Source organism: Engystomops pustulosus, chromosome 2, assembly GCF_040894005.1.
Source record: "Engystomops pustulosus chromosome 2, aEngPut4.maternal, whole genome shotgun sequence".
In the NCBI taxonomy this organism is placed as follows: Eukaryota; Metazoa; Chordata; class Amphibia; order Anura; family Leptodactylidae; genus Engystomops; species Engystomops pustulosus.
In genome coordinates, this window is record NC_092412.1 from 168,208,122 (window position 1) to 168,223,397 (window position 15,276).

Below are 15,276 nucleotides of genomic sequence, written 5' to 3' on the forward strand. Positions count from 1 at the left end.
CATCAAGCACAAAGGCGAAGGAATTATTACTATCACCCCGATCGACCACATAAACAGTGAGGTCAACAATAGATTCGAACAACTAAAAAAGAAAGAGATCTACTGGATATATCGTTTAAATACGCTCAAACCTGCCGGTCTCAACGAAATAACAGAAACTATACTTACCTAAAATAACACCATCACTCGTACTTCACAATCAGGTTCAACCCCGCTCATACTCCTATCAGTGTAGTGACATCTCCGCCTCCGCCCCTCAGGTATTTGGCCCTTCTCGGCTTCCGTAGCTCTATTTGTCTTAATAAACATAATTCCGCCAAACTAGTCCGCAACATAACCAACAGAATATGACACCAACGGGGTAACACCAGGTATTGGTTTAAATACCATGTATCGTTTTAAACACTATTATCAAGTTTTAACATAATGGTCTTCTTATACATTTTTTATACAAAGAATTCTTCATTTATTTATTTATCAAATGAATTATGCCATTTTCTAATTGCTAGCAGTCACTATTCATGTATTTATTTATTTATTGTCGCCAAACAATATGCAATCGCATCGACTCGCGCCAAAAAAACTACCATTTAAACCCGCAGATTTACTGCATGTTATGCTTTATTTTAACTGATGAAGAGCCCGGTTCGGGCTCGAAACGCGTCTTTTTAAGCTTTATGAAATAAAAAATATGCAATTTGAACGAGCTGTCTCCAAAACCGAGTGATTGGCGCTAATACCATCCTGGAATCCCTCATCTTACTACCACAACTATTCCCTAGAACGGATATAAAAATAAACAGTAAAAATCATAAACATGTAAGGTATCAAAAATGGCCCAAATGTTCGAAATGCCATTTTTTTGCCATTTTGCAAGGAAAAAAAATATTATACCAAGTTATCAGAAGGTCATACATCCCCAAAATAGTTGAAGAGAAAACATGAGCTGATCTCGCAAAAATTCACATCTCACAAATTCCATACACTGAGGTATGAAAAATGTATTAGTGGCAGAATATTGCGAAAGAATTTTCTTTTGAAACTGAACCCCACAGTCCGAGACAATGTGCAAGGCAAGTCCATGAAGCCGGAAGATGTGAAGGAAGAACAGGCTGGCAATGTGTGGAGCCAACTGCAGACCTTGCAGAGGAACAAAGTGAGAACCGGTCGGTGACCACCCAGATTACGGTATTACCCGAGGAAGATCGGTGATAAATTCCATCGCCACGTGAGGCCACAGGCAGCTGGGTATCGGCAAAGGCAGTAGAAGACCAGCAAGTTTAAGACGAAATGGCTTGTTTCGGGCACAGGAAGTGCAGGAACCCACAAAATCCTATATATCCTTGACCAGATCTGGCCACCAGTAGAACTGGGAAATGATGGTGACAGCACGTTGCACCCCAGGGTCCCCAGCCACACAAGAGCAATGTCCCCAAGTCAGTATCCTTTTCCGAAGGGCAGGTCGGACATTCGTCTTGCCAGGGGGAAGTTGCCAAAGGTTCACTGGAGAAGCAAGAACCAGCATTTCTGGAGGAATGATATGTCTAGGAGCGGGATCTTCCCCAATAACATCCGAAGCATGAGAGAGAGCATCGGCCTTAACATTCTTCTCTGCAGGACGGAAATGTATCAGAAAGTTGAAACGGGAGAAGAAGAGAGACCATCAAGCCTGGATTGAGATGCTGGGCAGTCTGGAGGTACAGGAGGTTTTTGTGATCAGTATAGATACCAACTGGATCAAGGGCACCCTCCAGGAGATAACGCCATTCTTCAAAAGCAAGTTTAATACCCAGAAGCTCCCGATCACCAATAGAGTAGTTCCTTTCTGCGGCTGAAATGGTCTTGGAAATAACCCACAGGTGAGAGTTTGACCTTTGGAATTGGGATTTCTCGAGCTAGGCATATAGGCTATTGGCCCTTAGGCACCTTATAACTTGCTGTACATGGGCCTGATGGGAGTATTGTAGGTGGTTTTCCATTCATCGCCTTCACGTATGCAGATAAGTTTATATGCCCCTTGTAGGTCCAACTTGGGGAAAATCTTTGCACCACAGAGACGATCAAACAGTTCCGTGATCAGGGGTAGTGGGTAGTGTTTTTTCACCGTGACCTTATTGAGACCGTGGTAATCAATGCATGGACGGGGAGAACCATCCTTCTTGGCCATGGAGAAGAATCCTGCACCAGCAGTGGACGAAGATTTGCATATAAAGTCTTTCTGCATGTTCTCCTTTACATAGGCCGTCATGACTGCGGTTTCGGGAACAGATAGGGGGTACACTTGACCCCATGGAGGAAATGCAGCTGGCATCAAGTCTATTTGACAAAGGGTCGATAAAACCTACTCAAAAGAAAAAAACAGATTTGCACAGCAACTTAATACCATAGAGCTTTATTAAATATATATTAAAAATTCAGACAAGAATTGAAATGTACAAAACAGACGTTAACATACTGGGGAGTGACCAGCTAACACTGGGAAAGAGGTAAAAACATCAAGGAGGCAAGGGGTGCCGAAACGCGCGTCGGGGTGTCTATCCACCTTGGAGGCTGTACATTTCTAGTGCCCAGGTAACTGTTATGACTCTATCACTTACTACTACTTTCACTTTATAATGCTTGAGCTGGCACCTTAAATAACTTTAAAACATCTTGTCATTACCCATGCCTCCTTGATGTTTAAGGGCTGTAATAATATAGGCAGAGGTTCTTCTGTCTACGTCTGGTACACTTTTGGGAGGCTAGACAAGCTCTATCCACCTGCATCAGCTCCTCTGCAGTAAACACGGAAGGCGGCTTTGGTGGTCTTTTGGAAGACTGGAGCCAAGCTGGGCAGACGTTGGGTCCTAACTTGCAGTTGCTCCAGACGTTGCTCCTCAGAAAACCGGAATGTCAATCTGTGTGGCCAGAGAGATGAGATCACTCAGCTTAGACGGCAGGTCCTGTGCAGACAGGGCGTCTTTGATATGACCAGACAGTCCTTTTTTAAATGTATGAAGTAGAGCTGTCTCATGCCAATCCAGCTCGGAGGCTTAAATATGGAACTGGACCGTGTAGTCTCCAAAAGAGGAGACCCTTGTCGCAGGTTCAGCAGGGCGGTTTTAGCAGAAGATGCCCGGGCAGGTTCCTCAAAGACGGATCGGAATTCAGCAAGGAATGCAGTGAGAGTAGCCGTGACCAGATCTTTCCTGTCCCAGAGAGAAGTAGCCCATGCCATGGTTTTCCCGGAAAGAACACTGATCACGAACGCCACCTTCATCCGTTCTTTGGCAAACTGTGACGGCATCAGTTCAATATGTAGGGAGCACTGGGTTATGAACCCCCTGCATAACCCGGCCTCATCGTCATATTTGGAGGGCATGGAAAGACGCAACCTGGGCTCAGCAGTAGACGATGCAGCCGTAGAAATGGGAGTTACCGTAGGTACTGGACACTGGTGCTGGGTAACCAACAGTTGCTGCAGGGTGGCATTGAGATGTGCAAGTTGCTGTCCTTGCGCGGCGATCTGTTGAGACTGCTGGACCACTATGGTGGTAAGGTCAGCCATTTCAGGTAGCGGAAGCTTGGCAGGATCCATGGCCTGATCTTACTGTCAGGATCAGTGGTAGTGGATCCTCTGGACCACCGCAGATGATGACGTCCTGGGACCGGAGTCTAAGTGGTACCCGGTTTTCACCAGAGCCCGGCACAAAGCCGGTTGGACTTGCTGCGCCGTGGTACCACCAGGTCGTTCCACAGGCGTAACTTTGTCCGCGGTGGTGGCCAAGGCGAATTACTGAATAGGAAGGCAACTCGTGGTCCGGAACAGGCAGGAGGTAGAGAAAGGCAGCACAGAATCAGAGTCAGGGATGTAGCAGAAGGTCAGGACAAGCAGCACAGGAGCGTATTCAGGAATGGAATTGAGGTCACAACGGGAAATCACTATAAATGCAGAGGACATAGGAAAAAGCTTTCTCAATGGCAACAAGGCACAAAGATCCGGCAGGGAAGACAGGAAGGGGCTGAGAATTTATCAGAAATTGGCAGCCAGCTAGTGCCAATTTTCAGCCTCTGGAAGCCGGCGTGCTCGCCCTAGGAGACTCCGTAGCCATCGTGAGAACGCGGAGAGGTGGCGGGGGTCCAGGAGCTCGTATAGCAGCATGGGTGCGGCTGCAACCCAGTCGTGGGTCGCAGGAGCACCCGTGACAGGTGTACTGGGCTAATTTAAGGAGACCAGTGATAACACTCAGGGCTCTCTGGGAAACAAATGTGACTCTACTGCTAGTCAGGAGCTTGATGTATAGTTAGTGCCCAGATGGCCTACGATTAATTTTTGGTAGTCCTTTGTTTGACTGCTATATTTTATTGAAAATAAATCTAGTTGCAGCCAGTTGAACCAAATGGACTGTATCATTGTGGGGTCTCGAAAAAGTATCTGTCTACTCCAGGTGATGACTACAACGCTACCTAATCCCTTACGTACATTTCAGTTCCTGCACCCAAAACTGAGATGACAAGTCACATTTTCTCCTATTACCAGGAGGAACGAAACCAGATTCTATCTACAGTAACATTTTACATGAGTTCCTACAGACACCAGCATCTGAATTTAGATCCAGGGATCTTGACATTCAGAGGTTTTTCAGATCAATATGTCTGAAAATACATTTTCCTTTACAGGAGATAATTCTCCAACAAGTCCTATTAATATTAAAGACTTTGGACTTAAACTAAAGACGAACCCAGCCATTGAGGCATATATTAAATTGGTTCAGAGAGACAAGGTAAATCAAGGTTATTACAAAAGTCACTCTAATACGAGTGCAATTGACTGCCAAACCTAAAACTCTCCACAATACAACAGGACAACGCATTGTGGCGTCTAGTGACTCCATCCTATCGCCCCTGTCAAAACCAAAGGACAAGACAAAGCAATTAGCCTCCATGCATACTTTCCACCCCATGGCCAATAAGGTAATCCATATACTATGAGTACACTGCAACATTCTGACTAAATCTTTTCCACACTTAGAGGAATTGATCAAACCAATATTACCATGCAGAAGATGTCTTAAAAACCTCAAGGACACATTAATAAGGGCTGACAAAGGGTCATCCTGCAGGGTAACCAGACAACAATTATGCATTATGCACCAATGTTCTAAAAGGGGAACACTTCCATCACCCGCATACAAAAGGTTAAAAGGTTTCCAATAACTGACTTTTTCACATTTTATAACAATGTTGTTGTGTGCCTAATGTGGCCTTTTGTATATAGGTGAACATGTGGCATCACATTTCACAGTTACAGTTTCAAGCAATAGAACATGTGCCACATCCAAAACGGTGGGGGGGGGGGAGTTTGGGGATGGGAGACCGCATTGAGGAATTTAAAAACTGCAACAAGTTTTGGATTCACAAGCTACAAACTTTAGAACCAAAAGGCCTAAACAGGGACTACCACATACAGAGCGTCTTTCTTTAATTTGTATTGTGGTATAAAGAAAGTGCATCTCCTTATCTAAATAGCTTAGTTTCAGATTGATGGTGAAAGTTGTTGTAGCTCTCATGGAATTGAAGCAGAGCCTCCTCACCTGCAGTCCAGATGGTCAGAATGATACAGGGAATATGACATACAGAGATTCCTGTTTGTACTAACAATAGCCCTGGCAATTAAAAATCAATCAGTATAACCATGAACCCTGTTGCAATGTTACACATTTATTGGTATGTAAAGTGTCACTTGTTAATCATCTGTCATAATCTTTTTCAGATTCTATAATACTCCACCCACGGGGAAGTTCTAGAGGTAAGATATCAACTGGACACATCGGGGCATACTGACTTACAAAGTCGGCCAGTTCACTAAAAGTGCTCTACCGTGTATAATGCTGGGTGCAATCGAGTCGCTAAGATATGCGCCAGAAATCATGCATCTGTTGCTTTCCCGCACTGGCCCGACAGAGTTCACCATCTTTTTTGTGGTGCACCTTCAACATGGGGCTTGCAACACAATTTGCATGTAAAAAATTACAGCACTCGATCTGAACCAGTCGAACCGACCAACGGCACACCCCCTAATTTGTGTGCCACAAAAGGGTCGCGTGTGACACAATAGCTGCACAGACACTTCTTAAATACCTGTACAAGCCGTTTTAGCCTAGAAGAATGTGCACAAAGCCCTGAATAAATATGCCCCATAATCTATCCTATGGACATTAACATGTGGAAGAGGAGTGAAGAAATCAGGCCATACCTTTTTGAGGCTAACTGTGTATATTTGATGGTGAGCTTATGAGAATACTAGTTCTCTTTGTCAGACATGATGTTATGCATGAAACAGAAAATTGACAGCATTTTAGCAGTGATCATCAAAGGATATTTAAAAAAAAATTAAAACAACAAATTGATAAATACAGGGACATTTTATTTACGACAGGACGGCAATAAACACAGATAGGAGGTAATGAAGCTGGCATGACTGTTAAGACCACTGTGTAAGGTGTTGAATCTCCTCATTAATTTATACTTCCATTCTCTCCTTTCCTTCTGTGTCTTTAAATGTCCCATTAATATAGTAATACGCCTTCTCGGTCCTTAAGAGAATGGGATTTGGGGGCAACATCCTGAGAGCCATTAAGGCCCTATATTCTGTTCCATCAGCGAGGGTGTATGCTAACAGTAATCTATCAAACCCTTTCAACATTACGAATGGTACGAGACAAGGGTGCCCCCTCTCTCATATTATCACTAGAGCCCCTCTCATATTTACTTAAAAATAGCCCCTCCATTAGTGGAATACAAATTGAGACAACTCATGGCTACGAGAAGGCACTTACTTATGGTTTCCTTAAATCCCAACCTGAAACTCAGAAGTAATGCTGACAAGCTGAGTGTGTTCCTTATTTCTCCCACCTCCAGGGGATTAGGATTTACTTTAAGTTGAAAGTTTCTGTTATCTTTCTCCCTTTTTATTTTATAACTGTTTTGCCGTGTTGTGTGTCATTTTATTTTGTAATTCTTTTGTTTTTAATATCTTTTTATGCACTGATCAACTTTTTGTAATTAAAGCTTTTCACTTTAATTTTGGTCCCTGTATGCTCTGCGAACTCATAGCCTTGTGAAGTGTGGTTAGCTATGTGACTGCTAGAGTGCTGAGTGTGCATGTCTAGTGGTGTGACAAAGTGACTGATTGATGTAGAGTGGGATACTTATTGGTCCCAGTGAAAATGCAATAAGTGGTGGCAGTGGCTCTGGGGGGGTGCTGGAGCTGTATGAGGTGTGATTTAGGCTCAATTTGTGTCCTGAGTGAAAAGTGAGCGCAAGTTTGAGCAGGCTAAATTAACCCGTACAGTTGCACCCCACTTCACGTGACGAGGCGACGGCGTCCTCACCGTGACACCTAATGTTTGTTCCACTTAGAATGTCAAAAGGGCATGTAATCAAGAATGAAACCATAACAGAGACAATGACCCATTTGCATGCTAAATCTAAACACTGCACTCACAACTACTATGTAACTCAGCCTCCTAGTTATATATGTTTCGTATAAGGAATATAATATTACTATGTGGAACCGTTATGTACACTGTTTGCACAAATGTTGTATATATGAAAGAAATGCTTAATAAAAACAATTTCAACAAAAAATAGTAACCTGCAAATCTTTCTATAGCTTGGTCCTCTCTGGAAAAATGTGCAGCCACTGAGAGATCTTTCCTTTCATTTTTAATATCAGATTGGTGCATACGCTGATGGAGTCTCTGACATGTTTCCCCAACATAAAGGCCTATGGTTGGACACAATTGACACATAATAAGATAGACCACATTAGAAGACCTCCAGGAAAAGGTCCCTCTTGATCTTATGTACCTTGTGTTTGACGTACAGGTACCTGGTCACCTGTGCGAATGTGCTGTCATGTTTTACATCTGCTTTGCAGGCAGGGTGAGGGACCATTTTCTGATGGCGGTCTCAGGGCACTCCACACAACCAGTTGTTTCAGGTTTGGTGGTTGCCGGAAGGACGGGAATGATGGGACTAGGAATATTTCTTTTAGTCTTGTATCTTTATGCACAATCGGTTGTAGTTCCTTGGCAATATGACGTAGGATCTCCAGTTGTGGGCTGTAAGTGACTACTTGGAGTACACTGGCTTTCTGTTGGGTCTCCTTATATGAGAGTAAATGGTCTCTGTTGATGGCTGCTGCTTTTCTTATTTGGTTATCAGTCACTTTTGGTCTGTAGCCCAACTGGAGAAATTCAGACCAGAGCTCCAGGAGGTGTTTTTCCAGATCTGTCTTTTCTAAAGCGTATAACCTGGCTGTATATGATAGACTGTGGTTTGTTTGGGGTGGAAGCTGTTATTTCTCAGGTAGGCTGTTCTGTCTGTTGGTTTGTGGAATATTGTTGCGGTTAAGCGTCTGTCTTTAATTTGTATTGTGGTATCAGGAAAGTGTAACTCCTTATCTGAATAGCTTAGTTTCAGATTAATGGGCTACAACAGCTTTTAGATTCCAGTCCCAGGCGGCGGCTTGTGAGATCGACCATGGTGGTTCATGGGGTTCACTACCCCCGAAGCCTGACAGTAAGATCCGGCCATGGACCCCACCAAGGTTCCGCTACCTAGACTGGCTGATCTTACCACCGTTGTGGCCCAGTAGTCCCAGCAGATTGCTTCTCAAGAAGAACAGCTTGGACAAGTTACCATGCTGCTGCAAGTTGCAGCCATGCTGCAGCAGCTGCTTGCCACTCAGCAACAGCGACAAATTCCTGCTACCTCTACTGCTACCCCGGCTTGTCTACCAGTTGCAGAACCAAGGCTGAGACTCTCTATGCCTACCATGTAGGATGAGGACCCCAAGTTGTGCAGGTGCTTTATTACTCAGTGCTCCCTGCACATAGAACTTATGCCATCTCAGTTTGTCACTGAGCGATCCAAGGTGGCGTTCATCATCAGCCTCCTCTCTGGGAAAGACTTGGCCTGGGCTACCCCTCTCTAGGACAGAGACGATCCAGTCACGGATACTCACAGTCCGTTTTTGAGGAACCTACAAGAGCCTCCTCAGCTTAGACTGCACTGCTGAATCTGTGCCAAGGGGACTCGTCCATGGGGGATTATGCAGTTCCGTTCCGTACCCTGGCCTCTGAACTCTTCTGGAATGATGCAGCCCTGACTGCAACATTTAAAAAAGGACTTTCTGCTCAAATCAAAGACCCATTGGCTGCACGTGACCTGCCGTCTACTCTGGGTGGTCTCATCACTCTGGCCACTCGGATTGATGTTCGGTTTAACCCCTTAAGTACGCAGGGTATTTTTGCTCATTTCTCGCTCTCCACTTTTAAAAATCCATAACTTTTTCATTTTTCACTGTACAGAGCTGTGTGAGGGCTTATTTTGTGCGTAACAAATTTTACTTTCTCGTGATGTTATTTATTATTCCCTGCCATGTAGTGGGAAGCCATAAAAAAATTCCAAATGTTGGAAAATTGAAAAACAACGCATGTGTGTCACATTCTTGTGGGCTCAGTTTTCACGACTTTTACTGTGTGCTCCAAATAAAACCACTTTATTCTTTGGTTTGGTTCGATCGCGGTGATACCAAATTTATACAGGTTTTATTGCTTTTTAATACATTTTCAAAAATTAAGCAAATGTGTACAAAAAAGAAAAAAAAATTTTGCCATCTGACGCTAATAACTTTTTCATACTTGGTGTACAGAGTTGGGGGAGGTTTTTGCAAAATGAGCGAATGTTTTCAATGCTACCATTTTGAGGACTGTGCAGCATTTTGATGATTTTTTATTACATTTTTTATGTCATGTAAAAAGGTGTGAAAGACGCGTTTCAGGCCCCATTTGGGCGCCATTTGCCGTTCCTGAGGTCACCGCAGGCAATAACCGTTTTTATATTTTGATAGATCGGCGTTTTGGAATGTGGCGATACCTAATGTGTGTATGATTTTTACTGTTTATTATGATTTATATCAGTTCTAGGGAAAAGGGGGTGGTTTGAACTTTTAATATTTTTAAATTTTTGACATTTTTAAACTTTTTTTAAATTGTTTTTTTCACTATTTCTTGTTTAAGAAATAGTGAAAATAAATAAATAAAGTTTTTTTCATACACCCTTCATAGCTCCGTGGCGGATATATCCTTCACGGAGCTCGAAGGAGTTAAAGAACTTGTCCAGTTCGTCCCCAGCATCTGGGAAACGTCAGCACCTAGGGTTCTTGGGAGAAGCATCCATAGGTGAGAGCAAAGCTTCTCTACGCCAGAATATATCCATGCTCCTCAGCTTCGGCACCAGAAGCCAAATTCAGGTCGCTGCTTTTTTGGACTTTGGTTCTGCGGGGAACTTTGTGGATGTTGCTCTGATCTCCCAGCATCACATTCCTGTGGTCTGCCTCGAGCAGCCTCTGGTCATCTCCTTAGTAAGACGGACAAATCCTCTATGATCCGGTCCAGTACTGCACTGAGCCTATCTCCCTGCAAGTCGGAGCTCTTCATAAAGAGAGACTATCAAGGGGTGTGGTTTAGCCATGGTAGCGGGAGGCTGCTTTCCTTGTGAGCTCCCGTGTTTGACCCGGGGAATCAGCCCAAAAACACTCTCATCTCACCTGAAAACTACACCTGCATGGGTGCCGAAGCCCTGTAGCAGTTTGTACACATTAAGATGCCCAATGAAACTATGTCACTAAATGTTTTGTGATATGCAGAGGTATTAGATGGACATTTGGGAACGATTTACTTTGTATTGTATTTTAATGTCTTCTAGATTTGTTAATAAAATTAGTTATATTTTTATAAACATAAACATTTATTGAAAGAGTACAGAACAAAACATACAACTCTTTACAAAGGCATATCAAGTCATGATAATAGAACAATTTGTCACATGAATTATACAATTTGTCACATGAATTTTACAATAGTATGATGAAGTGACTTAAAGGACACCTGTCATCAGGTCTGTGTCACTCGTCATGTCACTACTACCTGTTGGAGCAGCTCACAAGGATCCATCACAGCCTTTATCTAGTTATTTCATACATTAATCATTATAAAATCATCTATTCTTTATTATGTAAATGAGGCTGGTCACATGGTCAGAGGCAGTGATGTCACCCCTGTTCCCCCTCCCCTCTCCTCCCCCTGCTCATGTCTGTCTGTAATGTATAGTAAAGCATGGCTAGTGTGTGTATGTCATCTGCTGACATGCTGCATCCTCCTAATATACAGGTGAGAGACACAGACATCAGCTACACAAGTACCTGGCATGTTCTGCTGTAACATGGCTGCCTGGAGCTGCTGTATCTCTCCTAAACACACACACATGCACACACAGGCTGCAGGGGGCGTGGCCACCAGCACCAGGAAGCACATCACTATACAGCCTCACATCATTATACAGCCTCACATCATTATACAGCCTCACATCATTATACAGGCTGTCAGTCAAGCACTGGGGGTGTGGCTGTGCCTCCCACTCATGAATAGAGTGGACAGCTTGAATATGCTAATGCTTCATTGGACATTTCACAGGTCATTTGCATACAGCTTTAGGACCTCATTGCTTAGGTTTACAGGCATGTAGAGGGACAATGAAGGGATAGAGGCAATGCTCTCTAATGGCAGTTTATGAAAATATATTTAGTTTAGGGGGGTTATTTTGCATGACGGGTTCTCTTTAAATCTCTGAGCTATGCGCCCGCTAGAGTATGAGGTTGTATTATTTAAGATAAATGGCAGCATCAAGCGAATCAAAGTCAAAGTGACAATATAATAAGCCTGAATAGTATTACACCAAACAAAGACAAGAATGACCACATCCACACACACATACAACAAATAGTGCCAAAAAACAAAAAGTAGAGTGTACATTAATTCGAGGACATAATAAATGCCAGAAAGAGGTAGTATCTAAAAGATGGGCACGTATAAACAAATGTAAGGAATTTAAGAAATTTAAGGAACCATTCCAGATGATACCCAGGTGGATTAAGCAGGCGAATCCTTAAAGGACATCCAAAGAGACCACGTAGAGTAGAACACTGTTACCCTGTCCTCATCTACAGCCTTGAGCTCTTCCATCCTTTGGATGTGAGTCATAGCAGCCACCCAATCAGCTCTTGTAGGAGATGCGGTCAACCTCCAACGCCTGGGAATAACCTGGCGTGTAGCAACTAAGAAGTGTCTCAGCAGGCCCTTTTTAATTTTTTAAATGGTGCCAGAGAGTTCGGAAAGTAAGGCCTGTTCTGGAGCAAAAGTCATGTGGGATTTTGTTAAGGCATTATACAAGCAATTGATATCGCTCCAGAGAGGTGTAATTAGAGGGCAGCTCCACTATATATGTAACATTGTGCCTGTTTGACTTTCACACCTCCAGCAAAGATCTGAGACCTGAGGATAAATTTGTTTCAATCTGACCGGTGTGCGGTACCAACCTGAAAGAATTTTAAAGTTAAGCTCTTGCAGTCTGCATGACGAGGACAGAGAATGTTAATGTGTACACTGTGTCCCACTGCTCCATAGGTAGTTCCTTACCAATGGCTGTTTCCCATGCCCTAGCATAATACGGTTTTGCATCTCCAGTCTCCTTTGCCAAAAAGACACCATATAGCAATGAGATGGTATGTGTAAGAGGGACCTTGGTGAGGCAAAGTTCCTCAAATGTTGTGAGAGTAGATGTTAGTGCAGGAGTTGGTGGAGACAAAATTTTTCAGTTGGAGATATTGAAGCCAGCGACCTGGGCGATTTCCCACACATGTCAACCAATGGGCGGATGCCATCTTCCGACACCACATCCCTAATTCTAGGCAAAGTGTCCTGGCCCAACCCCAGAAATGAGCTAGCTTGGAGCCCTGGTTCAAATTGAGGATTTCCCAGGAGAGGAGTCATGGGATCAGGGACTGAAATTATTCCCTGTGCGAGTGCAAACTTCCTCCAGATTCGCAACAATCTTTTTAAAACGAAAGCTAGTGGGAGAGATTGGAGTGCGACAGATTGAGGGAGCCAAAAAAAACCTAAAGCATGAAGAGAGGTTCAGAACTAACCCAAATTTTGTCCTTTTTATGATGAAAAAGGTCTAGTATACATGTACCCACTGCTGCTCTATGGTAAGTAACAAAGTCTGGTAGTCCCACCCCCCCTGAACACTTAGGTCTCATTAAGAGACTCCTTCGAATGCGGGGCGTCGAATCTCGCCATATGAATTGACGTGATATTTTATGTAGCGTCACAAAAAAGGCATGCGGAATGTCCATGGGTACTGTTTGAAACAAGTATAGTAATCGGGGGAGAATATCCATTTTAAGGACATTAATCCTTCCAAACCATGAAACAAGCAATCCCCTCCATTTAGTTAAGTCAGTGACAACGAATTTCAGTAGAGGTTCATAATTGAGAGAATATAAACAGCATGGGTCTGCCGAGATCTGCACTCCTAGATATTTAATTGAAGTGCTGGCCCACCTAAAGGGGAAACTCGACTCCAGAAGCTCTGATTCTGTCTGCGAGAGAGATATGTTTAGCAATTCTGATTTCTGTAAATTGACTTTAAAGTTACTCAGTCTGCCAAAAATCTCAAATTCCTTCAATATGGACGGAAGAGAGATTTGAGGATTACTCACATACAGTAACAAATCTTCCGCAAAAAGAGACATCTTATGGTGTGTCTGTCCAACCTGGAGCCCCTTGATGTCGGGATTGTTCCTCAACACTATGGCCAAAGACTCCATCACAAGTATATACAGGAAGGGTGACAAGGGGCAACCCTGTCTTGTCCCATTTGAGATTGAAAACGGTAGGGACAGTGACCCATTTACTTTAACTCTTGCGGAGGACCTTTGGTACATGGCCAATATTTTCTCTCTCATTCGCGTTCCTAAGCCTATGGAACGTAGAGTGTTTGCAAGGAACCCCCAATGAACCTGATCAAATGCTTTTTCTGCATCTATGGAGAGCAAGCACATGGGAGTGCCAGATGTTTTCGCCCTTTCAATTAAAGCAATTGTCTTAATGGTATTGTCCCTGGCCTCCCTCCCTGGGACGAACCCAACTTGTTCCTGATGTATCAAGGAGGTAATATATGGTTGAAGTCGTAAGGCCAGTAGCTTCGAGTATATTTTAGTGTCCACATTCAGTAAAGAAATTGGCCTAAAATTACCACAATGTGTTTGATCTCTTCCCGGCTTGGGAATAACAGTAATATGGGCCTGCAACGCATGGTCTGGGAAGGGGCATTCCCCAGATACAGAATTAAAGGCCTTGGTTAGCAGGGGGAGTAACTCTAATTTGCATGACTTGTAGAATCTGGCTGTGAAGCCATCTGGACCTGGACTTTTCCCCGTTTTAATGTTTTTAATGACTAGCGCCACCTATTCTTCCAAAAAGTTGCTTTCCAGGGTCTCAGCTTCTTCTGCCGAGAGCTTTGGAAAGGAGTTAGTTTCTAAATACTCCTCTATCAGTGCAGAATTTGGGAGAGGAGAGGTGGGACCAGGCTCCTGATCTGCTATGTTGTAGAGGGCAGAATAGTAGTTAGAAAACTCATCTAGTATCTGATATTCCTTGTGTACTAAACCTTTAGTCGGGGAGTTTATAGAGGAAATATGTGTAGTTTGGGTGCGGGGGTGTATTGCTCTCGCCAACAAAGCTCCACATTTATCACCACACTCGAAAAAGCCTCTGTGCATACGTTCCCTAGCACATCTATATTTTTGATCTAGGATGGAAAAAAATTTCTTGTCGCAAAAGGGAAATTTCAGCCTTTAAGGTCTCCGAGGGAGTGGATTTTTTAAGTTTGTGTGTTCTCTCTTTCTTTGGTCTAGACCCATGGGACATGAAAATGGATCTTAATTTATGTTTAGTCGTTTCCCAAGCAAGTATGGGAGGGGTGGTTTCCGAGTCAAATTCCTCCAGCGCACTCCGCATCGCTGACTTAACCTCTTCTGCACACAAGGAATCATCCAACAGTTTTGCAAACCTGATATGGGGACCCTTCCAAGGAACCATAGACCGGGGCATGATCTGACCATAAAAAGGTATCTATGGAGCATCTAGGAAGCATGTCAAGTAGTTTATGAGAAAGATATATATGATCAGGCCTATGATAAGTGTTATGCGCTAGGGAGTGATAGCTTTGTTCCCTAGTGGATGGGTGCAACATACGCCACATGTCCACCAGATGAAGTGCACGAAGCTCGGTTTTCAATCTGCGTCTTTTGGCAAAGGAGACAGATGACCTACCCACAGTGGTGTCCATGTCCACGTCCATCACCATATTAAAGTCCCCTCCTAG